Below are 22,364 nucleotides of genomic sequence, written 5' to 3' on the forward strand. Positions count from 1 at the left end.
TGTGCATTTATTGAGGGAACTGATTAGTAGCATTTTCAATAGCATAGTCCAGTTGAATCCATTTGTTTTTCTTCTCTTCTAAAAATGTGAAATAAATACACCTGGATTTATCACTGGTTGTTTTGTACTGGGAAATGACAGAATTGCTTATGTGTATTAACTTAAGCACGACAGATATGATTACTGAGTGACATCTGCAGGGATTGCTCAGTGTTTGTGAAACTGTGAGGAAATCAGCCAGCAACATCCCTGATAAGTGAGAAGTTCATAAAATAATATCACCCAGTTGCAGAGAGTGAGGCAGCTGAAAATCATCTTTGCTCAGAAACTGCATTGCACACAGGTTGCTCAATGTAGATAACTCCATATGCTTTTGTGTTTCCTTTCCCTCCTTTTCACATGCACGGCTCTTTGGAGAAACCAAAAGTGCTGGGAGCAATGCACGTCACCAAACAGCAATCACTGATGTTGCACAACAGAATGAAGTTTTGAAATGAAGAAAAAGAACAAGATTTTTGTAAGAAATGGGTGGACAGACAAACAAATGTGAACAAAGAAATTGAGAACTCAAAACTTTCATCTTTAAATATTTTTAACAAAAGGAGAAGAAATCTGGAGTAGATATCCGGTCAGGCTTCCACCTGGCATGAATGAAGCCATTCAATTATACACAATTCGTAAAAAACACCAACAACCACCTTTAACCATAGCACTGCTGTCAAATGCCACCATGATAACACCAGAAATGCTTGCTTTCAGTGGTGAGTAGAACGTACTCAGCCTTGTCTGCTACATAGGATCATGCCATCCAAGTGCAGGCAGCAACATTTATTGAGAAATTCACTGAAAGATAACTGATTTAAAAGGGGGTTGTGTTAAGTTTAGGTAAGGAACAACTTCACAGATTATTTTCAATTACTGAGATAAAATCGTACTTCTCCCCAGATAAAAAAGTTATTTTTCTATATACTACACAGAGCACATGAAAGCTTTAAGAGTAGTCTGATTTCACAAACAGTATCAGCTTCCTGCTAATACTTCTTAACACTGTTTTTCCCTCCCTCAAGTCATTTTTCCAATTATTTTCAACATTTTCTTTGATCGATTAATAAAAAGCAGTTTTCCTGCTGCAGATAACAGGCTACAGAATTCTCTTTTGCTTTGAATAGGTTTACCCCGCTCTCAAGAATACCAATTTTTTGGGGTTGTTTTTGTTTTGTTTTCTTCATTTTCTTTCACCAAATCTGCAGGGTTCTGGCCAAGCATTGACTTTATCTGCAGAGTACTCTTCATTGATTTCAGAGAGCTTGAGGATGACAGCAGGACATGAGCACTAATTTCCAATCCTCTTAAGCTAGCATGAGGATCTGCAGTTAATAAACCAGAAAGCCTCTGACTTGCATTAAAAGAGCCATATATCTGGTAAAAAAAAGATGTTCAGCCCAGAGAAAAGAAGACTCTGAGGTGATCTGTGAGTGGCTTTTCAGCATCTAAAGGGGGGCTTTATGAAGGAAGAAGGCAGACTCATGAGCAGGATCTATGGTGACTGGACAAGGGGAAACAGTTGCAAACATAAAGAGGGGTGATTTAGGTTGGATACAAGGAAGAAGTCTTCTACAGTGAGGGTGGTGAGGAACAGGTTGCCCAGAGAGGTGGCAGGCTCTCCATCCCTGGAGAAACCCAACATTAGGCTGGACTGGCCTCCAAGCACCTGAAGGAGCTGTGTAGGTGTCCCTGTTCACGGCAGGGGCTACGTGACCCTTAAAGTTCCCATCCAGCTCTAAGGACCCTACAATTCTATCTTCAGCTCCTCTGAATTCACTACCAAACGGGTCAGTTTTAACAAATAACACGTGGCATCTTCAACTGATGCTCAGGGGGATATATCTAGGCTGTCTGCTTTACGCATCTCAGTTTGCTATGAATTAAATTTATAGTTGTAGGGTTCCAGTACACTCAGCAGAGAAATTCACACACCTGGAGCAAGCAATTCAGAGCCCATGGAACACTATCTATAAACAGTGTAAGCTCATAGTTAGGGCAGCCATGTTACACTCAAAGCAAGCCTATGCAGTCCATTCTTCATGCACGCTGCGCATACAAAATCGAGTCCCTTATCTATTTCAGCCCTACTACCTCATTTAACTACCTAAGAGTAAGAGAAAGTTACTCTTAGTTAAAGAAAGTTTGTTATATTATAAAGTAATAAGTAAGAGAAAGAAATCTGCATATGCAATATACATGTGGTCTTTTTTGGGCAACAGAAAGCCCCAGGAGTTAAAGGGCAGGATGTATGCAGAAATAAATGTAAGATTAATCTTCTTGAGCACATAAATCTACAGATACATAATGAACATATATTAGCCCTCCTAGATAAATACTTGAGACACTGATGGAGTTAACAGGTTCCCATCAGACTACCATCAGCCTCATGATAGCACTATTCAGGGCAGATGGCAGCTCCAGAGCTGTATGGCCTCTCTAATGCATTCCATCCAATTTACAAGGTATATTTTATTAGTGTGAGAGAGAATTATTAATAAATTGTGTTCCAAACGCTACAGACACTGATAAGAAATAGATTTCTTGAAATTGAAACAGGAAAGCTTATATATGGCCCAACAGTGAGTGGCTTAAGAGGCTGGGGGAAGACAAGTAGTGAAACTACTGATATCTCTATGCCTTGAAGACAAAACCAACAAGCCATCAGAAGATTATTGACTGACCGCCTGCTGTCTTGCACATCAAGCTGTTGTCACAGGAACATTCATTCATTTATATTGCCAAAATGAAGGTCTCTCGTGTATATATGTATATATACCCATTGAAAATAACTCCCTAATCTGCCCCTTTCATTAGAACTGAAGTGCTCTTCACACACATAGTACACAAGAGTCTTGAATTAGCAGGGAACTATTTTTAAATACAGGAAGACTAAGATACAAAATTAGTTTCATGGGGAACAAGAACCTTAGAGATTATTTACTTTCCCTTAATTACTTTGGCTCACCAGTCATTTAGCTTTCCAGTAGTACCTACTTCACACTCACATTCAGAATTTAAAGACAGGTGAGTACGTTTTTTGAGATTATGGACTTTAATGCCATAACCACATTTCTCAAACTGTCTGGCCCACATACAGCCTATTTAATGGTGATGTATGGTACAAATATTCCTTTCTTTGGAACAACTGTCTCAAAGTAAGGATGAAAGTAAGCACCTTTGAGCAAGCGCATGAGAATTCTGACAACTGTACAAAACTATTCTAGTAGGCGCAGGTAGCCTCTTATGCTACTGATCTCATATAATGAAAGGAGCATAACAGAGATTAATATTAAAAGAATGTATTTTGAGAGTGAGGATTTCAGGTGACAAGACAGACTGAGTCCTAAGCCTGAAAGAGATGCTCAAGTTTTTAAGCCTTGGAATAACAAGAAATGTGGCCGTACAGCTCTGCTGGGCTACATGCACTAAGCATCTTCACTGCACATGGCAAACACACACATTACTGTCACTTGTATAGAATATAAAAAAGAGAGTCTACAGTAGATGAAAAGGTATTACAGAGAAAGAGCTCATATGGGAAACTTCAAATACCAAATTAAAGAAAAATAAAGATAGAAAATAAGCTCAACAATCTTGTTCCCATAGAAAGAAATTAATTAGGATTTTTTTTTTGACAGAGCCTCGTAACATAGAAAAGCAGAGAAAGTAAATAGAAAGGATGAAGGAGCAAAGAACAGGAAAGTAATAAAGAGCAGAGGAACACTCCAAGAAGAAAACAAGTCCAAAATATCACGTTGTAGCCCGTTTCAGTGGCTAAGGCAGATCACTCCATGTGACAGCTACGGGTTGGTCCTGTCACTGCCAAGCTGGGGGATGTTTTGCCAGAACTTCTCTGCCCCCTTGGGAATAAGACTGAGCTGAAGCAATGCCTGAGTGATTTTCTGCACCTGAGACACCGCATACCGTAACACCAGCTCCGGATTTCCAAGGATGACTGGTCTTAATGAGAGAATTAAGAGGTGCAAAAGCTGTCAGAGTTCCCCACATGGCAGAACGTACTGCTGCCACCGCGTATCTGAAATTACGAGCTCCCTCATTAAGCCGAGTTATCAAACCATTTATTATGTTATAAAGTAATAATTCTATCAGCTGTCAATGAACAATTTATCAGAAAAAATTACAGGCCGTTAAAGCAATTAGCAAAGGGAATTAAATTTAAACTGGAGTTTCTGAAGATTTTCAAGAGAGATTTGATGAGAACGAAGCTTGGGCTTGGGGTCCTGCTTTTCAGCAGCAAATGCTGTGCTATTCCAACAAAACAACTGCTGCAGTTCAAAGAAAGGAAGAGACTCTGAAAAGAATTTCTCAAATCACTTATTAGAATATAATGAATATTAACAATAGATAGTACAAATTCTCTCGAGAATTGACTATTGCTGGGTTTTGGATCCCTTCTTCTAGGCTGCTTAGGTTGCTAGGGAATTTCACAGTTAATGCTGTATTTCCATATGAATGTTTGAAGAAGGGGGAAGGGTTTGCAAAACTGAATCTTAAGCATAGAGTTTTCTTTGTGCTCTTGAGAAAAAAACTCTGATGTTCTTATAAAGCTGAAATAAGACACTCTTTCAAACGTACTTACACATTATTTAAGATGTTTTTGAGGAGAAAAAAAAAAATCTCTGGAAATCTGTCAAGAGTCACTGTGATGAAGAGCTTGCAATGGGCAGCAGTAACACACCAGACTTCCCATTAGACACACCCTAAGGGCAACGAAAGGTCTACATAACATAGCAGCTGTATTTTGCTTTGATGGTAAAAAGCAAGATATATTTTGTTTAAAAACAGATTATGTGTACATTTTTCACAGACCATTTGGAAAGCACATTGCTGTGGGCTTCCCAGTGACAAATATACAGAGACACCAGCAAGTGACAACATGCTTTGTACTCCTTGACATGGATGAAGGAATTCAGTTCAACTTTTCTGATTTTTTTCTTCTGGAAAAAGAAATGCCTAAGAAAAATCTTTTTAGCCCAGCTTCCTGAGAAAAAAGCTTAAAGGATAGCTTTGTCATTCCCTGCATCTTCATCTATTTCCTCTCCCTTCTCCTTGGTACGTTTTGGTGTCATTGGTTGACATCAATGAAAACTGAAATAGGGCAGAGTCCTTCATTTTTGTGAAAATAAGTGGCTCAACAGGAGGGGGAAAAATAGCTAACAATCCTAATTTGAGTGCTGGGTACTCACTTTTCTAATACAAAAACCTCAGAGCTCCATTGAAGAAGAACCTGCAGTAAGCAGGGCAAAAGCCAGTTCCACATTCACACCCCCACCATTCAGCTGTTTGTTCTTACCCTCCTCCAGAATGCAAAACATCCCAACTCAAGCAACTCTTATTTAGACAATATACAGTAAATAGACACACACTGTCATTAGCGACTACTGTGACAGCTGATCTTCACACCACAGTATTATCCTAATAAACTGTTTCTAAGCCCCAGGGTCTCTGTTCTCACACAACTGACCTGCAGCTGGTCATCCTGGCAGGATCTTACACAAAGCATGACAAGCACAGGGGTTACATCAGTTAATTGCACAGTGGCTGCAGAGTACAGTGCTTTCTTTCGTTCAGCAATGTGGCTTTTCTCTACCGAAAACAATTGGAGTTGCACTAATTCAAGTCAATGATAGAACAGCATATCTGGATAGTTCTTATCATTAGTTAATGTTAGCACCACACGAGCTTGTCTGTGTGGTATTTGACAACGAAATTCAAGTTAAACAACCTCCTCCAGAATGAAGACTGTATTGGATTAATTAGGTAACTTGCTAGACATTTAGAAAATGAAGATGAATATCCCATTTTTAACCATACTAAAATCCTAAGGAATAAGAACCAGATTATAATCTGTTATTGTACTGTAAATCATGAATAACCCCACATCTGAATTACTCGAGATTTAAATTACTGGAGATCAGAATCTAGCCCCATAGATCTTAACAGAACACTTGACTTATTACTCACATAAAAAGAACTCAATTTCCATTAATATGTAATACACAGGAACCAATTGGTTTCCTAGCAGAGTTCAACATTCTCCACTGAAAAAAGTCTGCGTATTCTGGTACTCCTACCATCTTCACTTATTTTTATTGATCTGCACACTACTTCTGTTCTTAACTATTGAGTGAAAGTCAGGAGAAAGGCAGATACTGGTACCACACGTTTCCTAGAATGCAGACACAACTTTCTTCCTCCAACCAGATACAGCACAACTGGAAGTACTCCAACAAGTCCATGACAACTTTACTACGCAGAACACAAACCACATGCTACTGAATTCATTTTTTACAAATTATTCCTCCAACATGGTCTAAAGCATGCAACTCTGAAAACACACAGAACTGTAGTAACTGAGACGCAAGCGTCTAAATAGCCTGGCCTGGCATTCCTACGGTTTATTTTCAGTTGTGCTTTAACCACATGGGCTATGTCTACAAAACCACTTTGAGGTGAGGTTAGATTTATTTTGTCTAAGCTTCCTGGTGTTTCTGTACCACCCAGGGCTGAACCTCAACTTACGTTAGCAAGGGATCGTGCATGAAAAAGTGGACTTATCTAAATGCTTCAAGCCTAACAGCACAACATAGCAAAGTGTTCAACACTGTTTTAGCAGGAAAGAAAATACTTTCAAACCTGAAACTTATCCATGTTCAACTGCCAGCATCTCCTATATCTTGACTGCTACATTATCCATTATTCTGATATAAAGAGGGATAACAGACTGACCATCTGGATTTCAGTTTAACTCATGAACCTTCCAACTATTCCATTTCCTTTTATCCCACTTACTGTAGGACCTGGTGAGAATCACAGGCAAACAGAACTGGAAACAGCTACACAGCAGGGGCAGCTGCCTCCTTTAAAGATAACACAGTTGTATCAACGTATTTTATGAGACCTCAACTGATATAGATCCCAGAATGTTCACATAATCTATTCCAGTACCCTGCAGCATCCTTTCTGCACTACCATTTTTTAATGAACTTGTTTATTCTTGTAACATATGCTGCCTATTACTCTTACTGTACTTATTGTGTGTATTATAAACAGACTTTTTTTCCTCATATGCCAGAGCTCCTCCTGATCTCCATTTTCATTCAAAGCATTAATTTCTGCAGTTTCTATGGCTGCTGAGGACTCCATTAATTCTTTTTTTTTTCCTTTTTTTCCTCAAATATTTAGTGTTATTTGTTTGCAAGATAAGGGAAGAAAATTTCCACTTGAACTGGACGCTGTAGTTGGTCACAGCCCTTCTGAAACCATCATTGGTTCCCTTCCTAAGATTATGGATTCCCCAGGGATTATCTTGCCATATAAAATTTATACAGAACTCCTGCTCAATTTCAATCCTGAATACAATTTTACTATTGAGAACTACAGAGCGGAAGCAAAAAAAAAAAAAAAAAAAAGATCTTCCTCCTCAGAGGACAACCAGGAATAACTGAAGGCATATAAACACTCTTTGCTCCAGCCAACTCTTAACTACAGTGACTGTTCTTTCTCACTAAGAATGAATTCAGCATTGGAATAAACCTACTTCAGCAGTTTTCATTTCATTTTGCTTCTGCAGCTGCTAGACTTGTTCGTGAGATCACAGAATCACAGGATGGCCAGGGTTGGAAGGAACCTCAAGGATCACGAATCTCCAACCCCCTGCCACATGCAGGGCCACCAACCTCCAGACCAGGCTGCCCAGGGCCCCATCCATCCTGGGCTTGAACACCTCCAGGACGGGGCATCCACAACCTCTCTGGGCAGCCTGTTCCAGCACCTCACCACTCTCTCTGTAAAGAACTTCCCCCTGACATCCAACCTAAATCTTCCCTCCCTCAACTTAAAAACATTTCCCCTTGTCCTGCAGTTATCAGCCCTTTCAAAGAGTTGATTCCCCTCCCCTCTGTAGGAGATGTTTGCAGAACACCCAATCATATGGCCATTTCATGGGATTCCTTGGAGACATGACTTACAGCATTACAAAGTTGGCATTTTCCCTTGCATGGATGCTTACAGCCACTCGCTGAACGTTTCTCATATTCAGTGAGCCACCATGCATTCACATAAGTGCTGTTTATTTCAGCTTTGGGCCTTTAGCTCCGCATTTCCCTTTTTTCCACTGAACACTGAGTTAGTGAATTTAAATCGCTTTAAAAGGGCAATACATGGAGGCTTATGTATCACCTTATATTGCTCATTTGCGTTATGCTGACAATGATGTTATCACAAAAGAAAGTCTCTCATCAAGTGCTAGGTCTTCATTTTCCTAGCATTCACGATATGAGTGGCCACTGCTCTTTGCCCTCCCTGATAATAAATTGATTCATCTAGAATGAAGCGATGTTGAAGAGCCCCTGAAACAGTAAAAGCACTGACTTCAGTGCTCACCACAGCTATATTTCAGTGATGATAGGGGTGTCAAAGCATCTCATCTTGACCATCACCAAATTCAACGTTCTGCTTCCCATTCAATATTCAGTTCCATCTGACAGCCGTTTGACACCGAAGAACCAAAAGAAATAGATTTTCTGCATGATTTCAAGATGACCATTGTCTAGCTACTCTTACAGCTCTTACACTTTTGATACAGAAGAATTGCTTGATTACACTGTTGTTTGACCATGTCACACTATTACCTTTATTCTTGGGTAACATGAGCTGGAAAAATATTACTCTTATCCATTCCATTTTATTTGTAGTAGACAGTACCAAGCAGAATCAAGTTTATTATCAAGGAAAAGGTAAACGTAGATGCAAGCTTGGCAATCTCATCTTATATAAAGCTGTACTATCAGAAGTGCTGCTGCTCCCAGGTTGAGGCCCAGTCTGACTGCACAGAGCTCCATTTGCTTCCTTCTCACCACTATCCAAGGAGAGCAGATTACACTCAGCAGCTACTTCGTTCTTTCACTGTCAGTGAGACTTCTTTTTCCCCAGAGACTTTATGCAGTTACATAACCTCACTTAGTAATTCCCAAGAAGCATAAAAAGAGATTCCATTTTTTTCAACCTTTTACTTTTAAAAAATAAAAAAGTTAAGTTTCCTTCCCATACAGAAATTGCAGCTACCTTGTATTATGCAAAGAAAACAATAAAAGCTACCCATTATCTGTGTTCTACAAAATTATACGTAAGTTCAACAAATGCAAGATGGAAAATAAAACTGCAAAACTCAACTAATGACACACGTACTGCAGCTGGTTTCACACATTTTCTGTAGTAGTATTAACCTTGTTTACAGAACTGGCAAGCAACCGGATAGCTAAGTAGATTGGCAACAGTACATCCAGCCTTTCACCTGAAGTGTGTCAGCTCAAGTTGAGCCCAGCTCCCTCTAGGAACTGGAAACATGTGCTCCCTCACAGGCTGTCAGTGAAATAAAATGGTAATTGCTATCTGCTTCATGCAAAATTGGAGATTACACTGCAGAAGAAGAGTCATCAGCATAAACAGCATTTCCTCTTAATGCTAAGATATGAATAACCTTGAACCAAAAACTGACCAAGGGCCCTTTCATTTTTTAAAATGATATTCACCTGAGAGATGCTCCTCTTAAGCACACTGATGGAAAGGCAACAAAAAGAGGATTTTAAAATCGAACTTATTTTCCAGGTCCTTTATGTCTTCAGTTCTCACATGCAGCAGCCTGCCAAGAACACCTCTGCTTTCACTCCACCTGAAGACTCTGGGAGCCAGATGCACACATGCAGAGGAGGCAGGAGGATATATGAATAGAGCACCCTTTTACTGCCAGTGAATCCACAGAGAGTGCTTGCTCACGTCCAGCTGCCTGCCATCCTTATCTGCCAACTGAGGACCATAAACACACACTTCTTTGATGCATCCATAACTGTACTACCAGGGCTGTGATCTCATTGGATTTCACTGCTAAGCAAGGGTCACACCTCCAAGGAAAACTCTCAATAAACTAAGTGGCTCACTTAGTCAGTGCTGAAGCAATGCCAGCATCCATCGTAAGTCATCAGAAGAGATTAAGCCATGGATCTTTGCCACCAAACTATAAGCCTCTACTGCTGCAGTCTGTGAGGGAAGTGCTTGCGTCACTTAGTAGCAATAGCAAGCTCTTTCTCTACTCGCACAGGAGCTACTAAATTTGGATATTACACAGCATCATTCTAGGGAGCGATCTGCTACTTTCAGATGAAACAAAGTTATTTGTCATTGCTGAAAGTCCTCTTGACTCTTCTTACAAGGGCACAAGCATCAGCACCTCTTCAAAGAGCAAGCTCTCACTCCGGTTATTGCATTCCACCTCCCCATGTTCATCCTGTGCCTTTATCAGCTACTTCCATTTCATTTCTTCTTTGTTTCTCTGTCAAAATGCTTGCTAACAGGTATGATTGGGTACAAAGAGAGTTGTAAAAAATAGTGTCAGACCCTCACTATATTCTACCCCCAACACAGCTGTTACTGAAACTTCTTCTACACTGTGTGTAGGGCACAAACCCCTTTAAAGTCTACATAAATCAAACCCATCATACTAAAATAGTTGTGTGCCATTTGCAGAGAAACTGTTCTTCACCACGTGTTGATGAAAAGCTCACATCCTAAACATTTAAACATTTAACTATGTTAAATGTACTCATGTAAAAATCACCAGCATTTTACAGTAGTCAATCTATCCAGCTCCACCATCTTCAGCTACTTAGCTTTATCCACTAGACTGCATATTAGTCTACCATAAAGTAATTACCCATCCATCAGAAACTGCCCCTTCAACATCAGCAATACACTGGCAACAAGCAAAGTGCTCACCTTTCTGTTCTGCCCAATTGAATCTCTCTCCAGTTTCAGCCAACCTCTTCTCAGACCTCCATCATCACCAACCAAGTCTTCAGATACAAAGTCCAGAAAGGGCTGAACCTGCCTTACATGTCAAAGTGTTTTTAAGCAATAATACGGGGCATACTGGGAGTGCACTGTCTATAGAGCATTTTTTTCCCATACTATGCTGCACACATGAAATCTAGAGAAAACTTACACCTGGCTTCTACACCCTCAGCACATCCCTTCCCTCTACACAAGTTGTTTAAACCAAAGGTCAGCCTTACTAAGCAGCTGTAGCCCAGATCAGCTTTCATTTGAATATGGTATTAATGCAAAATTGCTGATTTGGTCATTATCAAGCATGGAAGGCTTACTCCAAATCACCTGGTTTTAACTTCTGATTGTGAAAATAGGCCTTGGTTAATCAATCAGCTGTCAGGTATCCAAAAACATGGCAGAAGGAAATCTACCTTCTCCTCTGCAATTTGTACAGCTTTTGGAAAAAGTCACCAGGACTTACACCACACACAGACCATCCAGATCACCAGGAAGCACCATGATGAGAGACCATGATGGGAATAGAGGCAGGGGAGCAGTGGGAGAAAGACACAGAGAGATGATTAGTGGACAGTATTTCTTCATAATTACCTGATGGCAGTAAGATCTGCAGAAGCTGTCACTTATGTGCCCTATACACCTCCCTGGGATGCCCATTGTTTTCAAAAGAGGGGGAAAAAGAAAAAAGAAAGAAAAAAAGAAGAACTTTAAAAACAGACATTTACTAGAAAATCTTCTGTAGCTGATCCTTGAATATCCATCATCCCAACATCAGCTCAACATGAGCCCATATGATGACCCTGTTTTGAGTCCTGTATTTATAAAAACATAAAACCCAACTGTCTTGACACTGAAAATTGCCTTGCCAAAGTACAAACACTCCAGATTGAAAAAAATCAAGTCAAGGATGGCTGGTCCAAGATCTGACCTAGTTTCTCTCGTAACCTTCAGCTCAAACCAGAACAAAACAGAGACATGAAAAAGTACTATTAGATCCTGTACTCCAGTACCTTTAAAATGCAGAATTGCTTCCTCTAGTACATTTGTTAGTCACCTACAAAAATGACTTGCCTTTAAAACTCTAATTTCAAACATCTGAAGGAGGTACTCTCACAACACCCGTTCTAATATAGGCTCTAATACATTTTCTTATTGTGATATTTTAGCCCAAAATTCATCTTAAGTTTTTACTTCCTTTACTGTACAAAGAGGTTGGTGAGACACTGGAACACACAGCCCAGAGAAGCTGTAGATGCTCTATCATTGAAAGTATTCACAGCCGGGTTGGACGAGACTTTGAGCAACCTAATCTAGTGGAAGATGTCCTTGCCACTGCAGGGAGGTGGGGTTAGATGACCAAATCATTCTGTGATTCTATTATCTAAGGTAATGTACTGTAAAACTAGATTTCTTTGAAATTTTTGAAGTGTATTACAGTCAGTGTCACTTTCCAACCTCTATACTGAGTGCCAGGCTAAATACATAACTGTTCCTGAATATTTCACATCAAGCTGGTTTCTCCAGATACCTGAGCATTTTGTTGCTCTTCTTTGAGATCCACTGAATTTGTCAATAAATTTCTGTTGATATGATACTCAGTTTTCAGATGTGTTCGTAGAAGATCAGTGCAAAAAGGACTCCTTTCAGTAGTCAGCTCAACCACAAACTGTGCTGTTCTTTAATCTTGCTGCAAAACCGTGTATTATTACTTCCTGCTGGGTCTTAATTTTAGATTACTTCCAGCAATGCTGTTATCCATCAGTAAATTCCCAATCTGAAACCTCCTGCCTCATGAATTTGCCGTTTCCCAAATTTTGTTCCCTTTGCTCTGCTACCCTGTAACAATTCAACATAAGTTCTGTTTACTCCAGAACAAAGATGTCAGTTCTGAAGGTTATAGGTTTTGTTTGAGGCCCCTATTCAACAAAGCATTTAATTACAAGCCTAACTTTAACCGCATGCTTACATCCAATTGATCTCAGCAAGCAGAGATGAGCTTCAGAATATGATGGGGGAAAAAAAAGTAAGGCATGCAAATCAATGTTTTGCTGAACCAAATCCTCAGTTTCTGTAATCACATGGATTATTTATTTTCCATATCTGGCAAGAATTGACAGCTTACTGCTTTCACGTTACAGGACTGTAAAAATGAAGCTTCAATAGAGGCCAAAACTGATATAAAGCTTTTGCTCCTTAAAAAAAAAAAAAAAAAAAAAAAAAAAAAGGAAATAAATACTTTGGTAGATATCCAAGAGTACGACAGTCATTAAGCCTATAAGATATAAACATGCAGTCAGTAACTGTATGTTCTTGTTGCTGTGGTACCCTTAAAAATATATATATTAAATAAATAACAGCCCTGTGGAAAAAAAAAAAAAAAAATTAAAAGGACTACAGTACGTGCATCTCAGTAAGATGAGCAGCATGTTCCCTGCTAGCTCATTAGCCGCTGCCATCATTGCATAGTTAAGTGGAGAAAACAAAACTGTCAATTTCGTAATTCATTTCTACCCAAAGCATCTAAACAAAATTGACTTAACTCATTGTTCCAAGGCAGAATTTAGGAGGGATAAGTGGCAAGAAGGCACAAAAGCAATACCCCTTGGTTTCAGTCATGGGTTGATGGCTTCCACCACTCTCCAACCTACTCGACAGCAGATGTCAAGTTTTACACTTATCACTACCAAGAAATGCAGTTGGCATAACAGGAATTTCAAGAGCAGCATATAGAATCACTTCCAAATGTCTTCCATTGTTTATATGCAGCCTACTTCACAAACTCTCTCTCTCCATCCTTGTTTTCTTTTGCTCTGTTTGTTTGTACTTTTTGTTTTCTTTGCCTTCCATCACTCTGCTGCCTGGTAAATACAGGTGGAAGCTACATGGGATTGCAGCGAGGCAGTGTACCAAGTTCAACCTGCAGAGTTACCCAACTGAATTTCTAGGTTTGGGAGGAGTGCCACAAGAGAAAGAAATAGCATGGAAAAATTGGAAAAATGTCTACTTTCCAACCATAAAACCTCCCAAAATTCAACTAATGTTCTCTGTACTAAACTGTCAATGCATGCTATGACACTAAAAAAATGTTGATTCCAAGCTTATATAAGAAGGTAGCTGCTCGTTGATATTTATGAGGATTAGAGTATTCTCTGACCATTGCATTTCAACTGCTTTTTTATTGAAGGAGCATTGCAAAGAATCATTGAGCTGTTTCATTTGGAAGGGACACTGAAAGGACACCTAGTCTTTTTGTTGTGACACTGTCACACCTGCCTACGTGTCACGTGCCAGAAAAAAAACCTCTACAGGCCGTATGAGTAATTATATCTATTGGATCTCTTAAATAACACTATGAGCTCCAAAAATCACTCAGAGAACACAGCTCACACACCTAGGACAAACACTAATTGTTTGCTTATGCATACAAGACTATGTTTGCTGTTTCCCCTACAGCAAATATTTTTCACAATTTTGGGGTTTTCCAAGATGGAAATGATACCTTTGCTGTTGGGAATTTAGTGCAGCCAACAGGAAAGCCACCACCGTGTTCATTCTACCTGATACCTAAGACTTGTAGGTAAAACTCTGCCGATAGCTTGGTGCCACTTAGATTATAGAATCACTATAGAATCATTGAGTGGTTTGGGTAGGAAGGGACCTTTAAGATCATCTAGCTCCAACCCCCCTGCTACAAAGGAAGTACAGGAAGCAGAGGTGCAAGAAATCCCCTGCACTGCTGTACAGGTGCCCACCTCCTCTCCGTGCTGCAGTTGGGTCCCTCCAGCAGCTTCCCCAGTGCTAACACCTGCTGGAAAGCCAAAACCTGATAGGCAGTAAGTACAGGCACAGGGTTACATCCACCGCCTGCACTAATGGATTTTTTCGGATAGATGGCAGTGCACAAAGTGCATCTGAGATTGGTCCAGGGTCGAGATTCCATTTCAGCGCTCAGAGACTAACCAAGGGAATTACCGCATTATCAAAAGCACTTTAAGAAAGATCGCGGCTTAGAACCCATTCCTGCTGCACTGTGATAGCTCCAGCTCTTTTAAGGGGTGAACTGGGTGCCAAGAGCATAGAAGTGGCAGAGCAGCACTTGGGATTTTACCTCCCATTCCCGTGGGTGGCGAAGAATTTCATTTTAATCCATTCTAACAAGTGCGGTTTTAAAACACAAAGCTAAAAGACAATTAACCAGACAAAGTCCAAGACACTGCATACTGGGCGCAGCAGAGGATAAAACGGATTCTCAAGGATCTATGATCACATGGATTTAGAAATACTCCAGCAATAATAAGGGTATTTCAAATCACTTGTATTGGCAGAAAAAAAGAACCCACAGATACCACTTATCTTGCACCCTCCTCACTCTAACAGACACAGCTACCAAGCAGAGAAAGCGGAGTGGCATTTTAACCATGTAACTGCATGTACACTGGCAAGGCCCCTTCTCACAAAAGGGGAACGTTAGCAAAGCAGCTGAAACAAATGGGATGAATCTGATGGCATGGCTGGTAGCTCTGTGCCTACTTCAGGGTGCCGACATCCAGCTCTCATGATGTGGAAGCATCCACCACCGTTTTGTTTTCTGTTCACAGTAGGGGGTTGCTAGGAAACAAAATACTATTGTCTGATTTCATGATCTATTGCCTACTTTGCCTGGCAATAGTGTCTTCTAAAGCTATTACGGGTTTATTTTACTTAGGACAGAGATTAAGACTAGTATTAAAACACACACACACTGAGATAGGAACAGTAAAAACACCTCAAAATTCAAGGTAAATATTCCAGGCCAAGGAAGACAAACTATCCTGAGGAGAAATGAACTCTAGCAGCCCAGTGGTATTTATATGCATGCACTCTCCCACGTGCATCGGCACTCCCTGACTGTACCTATAGTTCTGTGGACTTGCCACAGACTCTCTGGCTTCTGAGGACACAAAGCATTCCCTTACTACTCCAGAGCTACAGTAGGCTGCAAGTTCTGTAAATACCACACGCTGCAGAACACCCAGTGCCACTGAGCACATGCAGGGGAGGGAGGGAGGCATCGTGTCCAGAATTCAGCTGGGGGTTGTTCTGGTGCCTTCATTTCCTTATATCATTGCTTTTACACACACACGGACGCGGCGAAGAGCCTGAGACGATTCCTTTCCCTCCTCTTAATCCCCTCCCCAGCCCCCACACTTTGTTTGGCTCTAGCACCAATAAATAAATAAGAGCATCAGGAGAAAAGATCAAGAACCGAAAGCCACGATCGCCAATTTTGCACACACACATATATATATAATTACAGAGACATCTTTGTGAAGCAAGAGAATGAAGTATTTCTAGGACCAAACCAACGTGGGTGCCTAGGAAGGCACCTCCATAGCATGAGATGGGACCTTAGCACCAACACCACAACAGTCATACTTAAAGGAATAGAGGGGCTTCTGTACAATGCATTACAAGAAAAGGTTTGACATAAGAGCTAAGAGCTGCAGAGCACTTAATACTCCTGTATGCATATCTACAATGTTGCACAGTGCACAGCATGCACTATTTCAAAGTCCCTTCAACTTATTTATTAACGTCTACGGATTTTACCATTCCCTTTTAAATTCCATAGGAAAAAGAAAAATAACAGTGAAGGTGGTGCACTGCAAAAGGCATCAAAGCTTTTGACGTGTTACAGCAGAACTTCCAGTGAGGGATGGAAGAAAGTAATCACTCAGCAAATCCACAGTCCGTGGGAAGGATGGACTTGCTTCCTTGCCCTGAATTTACTGGGACCGCAGCCTTCTTCCCCAGCCCCAGCCTTCCAAAAACCACATTTAAAATTAAAGAGCAGAAAGCGAGGCAGCTTTTTCCATACCAGACAACTGGCAGCCACCCCTCCGAGGAGCTTCAAGGAGCAAGAGAAGGACTCGACCAGCAGCCGACACCGCTCCCAGCCGGGTCGGATACGGCTCTCCCACCAGCGAGCTCCTACGGCAGCCGCTCCCGCTGCCGGCGGTCCCCGTCCCTCCCCGGCGGGATGCTGTCACCTCCCGGCTGCGACAGCTTCACTGTTTTAAGGCACTCGCTCACAGACAGGAGAGAAGAGAGCGACGGGACGGCCACCTCCTGACAGCCACCCAGCTGTCAGCCGAAGCTAGAGACTCACGCAGCCAGATGGGGAGGGAATGGGGGAGTTAGGGTTAGGGCATACAGCCTCCATTGCCAATGGAGGGGATGGATGGGGGTGGGGGGGGGGTGCCCCGGGATCTCCCTACCCGGCAGAACTCCGGTCCTCCGTTCCTCTGCAGCGACGGCAGCCGCAATTAAAAATAAATAAATAACCCGAATAATAAATAAATAAATAAATAGCATAAATAGCCCGCTAGCGGAGAAGGGAGAAGAAGAAGAAGAAAAAAATAAAATAAATAAAACCACACGAACAAACCACAACACAAAAACAACACCCTACGACAGGCGGACCCCGAACAACAACAATAACAACAACACTAGCCGGGCACCCAGGAGAGCAAACTTTCTGACTCTCCGGGGAAGGAAAGAAGGAGAGAGGGAAGGAGGGAGCGCGGTGCCCGGCAGCGCTGCGGGGGCGCGGCGGGCGGGGGCAGCGCACAGCCCCGCAGCTCCGGGAACGGAGCGGTACCGGGTGCCTCTAGCGGGGCCGGGGCAACACGGCTCTCCCCCGGCCCTCTTCTCCCCATCCCCGCGCCGTACCTACCGCTGCCGGTGCGCGGCCGCGGAGCAGCGGAGCAGCGGAGCCGCCGCCTCCTCCTCCTCGTTCTCCTCCTCCTTCTCCTTCTCCTTCTCCTCCTCCCCTGGCCGGCGGCGCTGCGGCGGGCGAAGGACGCCCCGCGGCGGCGGGGAGCGCGGGGACGGCGGTGCGGGGTGCCGAGAGGCGGCGGCTGCCGCTGCTGCACACAGAGACGCGCGCACACACACACAGCGCCGTGCCTCCGTGTGTGTGTGTGTATGTGTGTGTGTGTATGTGCCGGGGAGGATGCTGCAAGGGAGCGAGGGAAAATTCTCCCCTCCTAGCAAAGCCGCCGACAAATGGCAAGGCAGGTGTGCAGGGGAGGACAGGCTCCCGGAGGAGCAGAAGGAGGAGGAGGAAAAAGGAGTGGGCGGTGAGGAAGGCGGGGAGCACAGAGCCCGACGGTGGGGAGAGGTCCCCCTGCGGGGCCGGGGACAGGTGCCCAGCCTGGCAAAGAGCCGGCTGAAGGCGGTGCTCCAATCCGCTGCGCTCTCAGCGCTAAGAGCTGCCCATTTTCCATGGGATTGGGATCCTCCTGCCAGAAGGACTCGCGTGTCCTGTCAGCAGGGCTCCCATTTGGCTGTGGTTTCAAACTAGAACCCTGCAGGGAGAACCCTTGCTAGAGGGCTGCTTTTGTGTCCCAGGCAGGTGACACCCGAGCCATTGCTTTATACAGTACGGCAGGAATGCATGGCGTCACCTTCCCATGTGCCTTCCCCATCACACATCCCAAGAAGGGATGCTGGGCCCAGAGGGTGCAGCAGAAGCTGCCCCAGAGACAAGCAGTGCTGCTGGAGTTGCCCAACGTCTCACTCAGCTTTGGAGCTGAACCACACACCCAGAAGGTGTTTGCCAGTCTGAACTCTGCTGTTTAAATGGGAGAAGGCTGTTCTCCTCCCTGCCCGAATCACCATGTAGGGCTGCTGCAAACGGCCCTGTTCTGCTGTGGAGGTGGCTGTGATTTAGTGCTGGAGAAGGCCATTGTATGCCCATTCATAATGGGTTTCAGCTCACTTCTGGGTGACAATCAGTCGGTACGTGAAAAGTGGCTGTGGCTGAAGGGTGGAAGCTAACATCAGGTATTAAATATTGCACAAGGCAGCTATGAATTCTAGTAGCAGGAAGAAAAGCTGATAGAAAAGTGTCCAGCCTCTGCTTTTGTGGGCTTTTTTTTCACAGTACTTTTTGCACCAATATGGCACTGAGCTGCATCCACAGGTACTGGACTAATGATGTTTGCTTACTAGCCCATCACTCCAGGTTTACCAGCAAACACACTTATGCAACAGAAGCAATTTCCACACCACTGCCTCCATTTGATCGAAGCAATGCCGGCGTTCTTCGCCTCCGTGTGCAGCTTTTTCCCCCTGGCTGGCAGGGTTGGTGTCACAGCTTCACTTTGAGAAGTGACGACAAACAGCACTGACACAAATTACACCAAGCGACACAAGGACATCTGTGTAGAGGACAAAATGTGGGAATTAATGTGCTGCTTTAGGTAAATGTTAACTACCTCTGCTGAGGAGCAGGAGCCACTCCTCACCCAGCGGTGCAGATGTGGATCTCTCATTTCTTGGTGGGTATTGCCTTGCTTTTCAGCTACGATACAGACAGCTAGCTATACAAAGGAAAAATTGCTGGGGGCATCTCTGTTCCATGTAGCCCTGATGAAAGTGAGGCTTACTTATAACTTGGGCATCCTCTTCTGTGCTATTTACAGGAAAACACCTCTATTTTGTCTTTTAAAGCACAGGCCCTTTCCTTTGTAAGCCCGCACCCACTTTTAAAAAGCATACACGGAGAAGTTCATGCACAGCTTACACTTCAGTGTAAATTGGCTTGTGAAATCAAGGGCTGGTTCATAAATCACGCCACTTCCACTCTCCAAATATATTTCTTAACTTTGTTGTCTTTATTTGTTGTCTTTATCTGCGTTGAATTTGCTCCTTCATCTCTTTCTGAGATGGAATGTGGCTGACCTGACCCCAAAGATGATATGGTCTAATTTTTTAATAACTGAAGGATTTACTATGTATTTTTTTTAATTAAAAAAAAAAAAAATAGAACAGACTTATTTTAGCTGTCTTGTAAGTATTGCAACCAAAGAATTCAGTAGGAGCTGCCCAGACATATCTGAGCACACAATTAGGTCCTCTGGACCTTCTAAAGCTTCAAAAATAGCCATGTGTAATTCCTTCTTCCCTGGATCTTGCAAGCTTTAAGAGAATTTTTGAAAGCTGTAAATTCCTATTTATCCACTAAGAGGCTCACAGGCAATCTTCCTCTAATGGAAATAGAACTGTAAAGCTGGAGTATTAATATACACAATATGATCCATTACGCAGGGATGGAGCTGCGTGAGCCAATGGGGAGGCAGCGATGCCGTGTGTTGGAGAGGCAGTGCTGAACAAGCTCACGGTGCTTTTGGTATCTGATTTATATTAGCACTCTCAAGGAAGAATAAAAAAAACAGAAAAACAACATATGACCTTTGAATCCCCCGTCTGCATTGGCTGGCAGCTGTTGTTGGCCAATGGGAATGCACAGTTTGCTCCCAGTACGAGGCAGCTATTCTTCAATAACTGTGCTGTTAATATGCAAATCTCAGTACTCCGTCTCCTGTAATCTCTCTGCTTTGATTGGCTTCTGTGATGAAAAAATTCAGGTTATTAGTGAGCAGACAAAATGCGCTCTTCAGGTTCCCCCTTAAGATGAAGCGTTATAAAGCCTGGAGAATGTAAATGCTAGGGACAAACAACAACAAAGCAAAAGAAAAAAGGAGCGGAGAAAATGGGATTAGAAACATGATAAAAAGGGGAGTTGCACATTTAAAAATTGTGTTGATTCCCTTTCTTCCTTCTAGCTTTCTCTTGGGAGTTTAGCTGGTTATTACAGATCATTTCTGATCATCTCTTTTTCAGCCTTTCACATGATGAAGGTGCACTTGAGTTAACAGCAATAGACCAAGAATGTCATTTCTGTACTGGAAGACATTCATATGTCTAACTTTGTGGGTCAAATTTGCTGACTGGCCTACAGAACACTTGGTAAAAATATCATTATGTATCGGTATGCATCAAGAAGATGGGTAAGCCAACTGAGCAGGAAGCAATCTACTGTTCAGATCGTTAAAATCTATTGCAAAAGCCAACCACTGACACATTCCCCACAACTGGTCAGATTTGGAAGGAGCTTTTCTACAAGACCAGGAGGCAATGGGAGAGCTCATGCCAGCAAAACTGTCAAGATCAGCGTTTTTGGTTTCTGTTGGAGCCAGATATGACACACTTGAGTAAGATGTGTTCTCTGTTATGTGATACGAAAATTGAATATGTCTATCAACTCTACTTATGTAAGTTTCACAGAGATGAATTGGTCTGGGGGCCTCAGGTTGCACTGGGAGAGTTCAGGTTGGATATTAGGAAAAATGTTTTCTCCAAAAAAGTGGTGAGGCACTGACACAGGCTGCCCAGGGAGATGGTGGAATCACCATCCATGGAGGTGTGCAAGAACCATGTGGATCTCACCGAGAGACATGGTCAGTGGGCATGGTAGGGATGGGTTGATGGTTGGACTAGATGATCTTAGTGATCTTTCCCAGCCTTAGTGATTCTGGGATCTTCAAAAGTGACATGCAGCCACACTGCTTCCCAACATTTGCCTTTATTTTGTAGGTTTCTTGCAGATCACCTTACACGTAGCACTTGAGAAGCTGCATTGCCTCCATTCCTGTATGGATGCAACCAGCTCTCCCAGTTCCTTCTCTGAAGTGACAGATGAGATCAGCCTTTCTCAACATTTCTTAACTGTATGTATCTGCACTGAAATCGTGGTCCCAGTGAAATCAAAATAAATTTTTGCCATTGATTTTGTAACGGCCATGATTTGGCTTCTCAGGATTGGCAGCAAAATATCTCTGGAGGGCTGGACACTGATTCCAATTTCCACATGAAATTAAGAAGGCCAGCCACTGTTAGCACACAGTGACTGATCTTTCCCTTTTACTCAGGCTTTTTGCCAAGGGGGAAGGATGAGGAACTTTTCTCCCATGCAGCTTTTGATTAATTTGCCACAAAAACAGGAGCTGTAAAAAAAAAAGATATACATGGCATGGAGCTGCTTTTCTATCTCACACATTTCAGGTGCTGAGATAATGGGAGCAGGATAATGGGAACAGGATTTGCAGAAATACAAGCAGGTATCTGAAACTAAAGGTTAGAAGGAAGAGATTTTGACAAAAGCAAAGGTCAAACAATAAGATCCACAGAAATTAATAGCACTTCAGCTACTACAGAGGAACTTTAATATTTCAGTTTCAGTCAAGAAATCTGAAAAATGCATAATGAGATCCATTTATTGATCTTTTTTTTTTTCCCCCGCCAAGAAATATGCCTATTTCTTTCCAATATATATCAGGATTCTCATTTAATAAATAATAACAAAGATAGTTAATAATTAACTCAATTGTGTTCTTCCTAGTATTGCTCTGGGGGAAAAACAGAGCAGGTCCACCTGCTTCAGCAGCCAGAGCTACAAGCACACCCACCTGGATAGCTGATGCAGCCATGGAGCCAGCACAGAGCTAACTCTCCTTTAAGCTTTCTTGAATCATCTAGCTTTAGAAATCATGTAACCTCATTGGATTGCTACAGACCTGACACCTCTGCATGTTTTGTAAGCAAACGGATTGTGGTGCTCTTGTATGACT

General features: G+C 42.4%; 1 protein-coding gene across 7 annotated transcripts in view; it reads right to left on the reverse strand.

The window, feature by feature from the left end:
* ENOX1 (ecto-NOX disulfide-thiol exchanger 1) overlaps nt 1-17,941 on the reverse strand; it is a 366,745-nt gene extending 348,804 nt beyond the window's left edge. For 2 of the 7 annotated variants that reach the window (XM_048968963.1, XM_048925786.1), the window contains exon 1: nt 17,624-17,939. The gene's annotated coding sequence lies outside the window, so the exon portion shown is untranslated. Of the gene's footprint in view, nt 1-11,499; nt 11,520-16,765; nt 16,998-17,165; nt 17,465-17,619 lie in introns of those variants that run through there. The other 5 variants (XM_048926238.1, XM_048925608.1, XM_048925534.1 and 2 more) reach the window with 5 other exon arrangements.
* Between the last annotated feature and the right edge of the window lie 4,423 nt (nt 17,942-22,364).

This window comes from Lagopus muta, chromosome 1 (assembly GCF_023343835.1).
Source record: "Lagopus muta isolate bLagMut1 chromosome 1, bLagMut1 primary, whole genome shotgun sequence".
NCBI lineage: Eukaryota > Metazoa > Chordata > Aves > Galliformes > Phasianidae > Lagopus > Lagopus muta.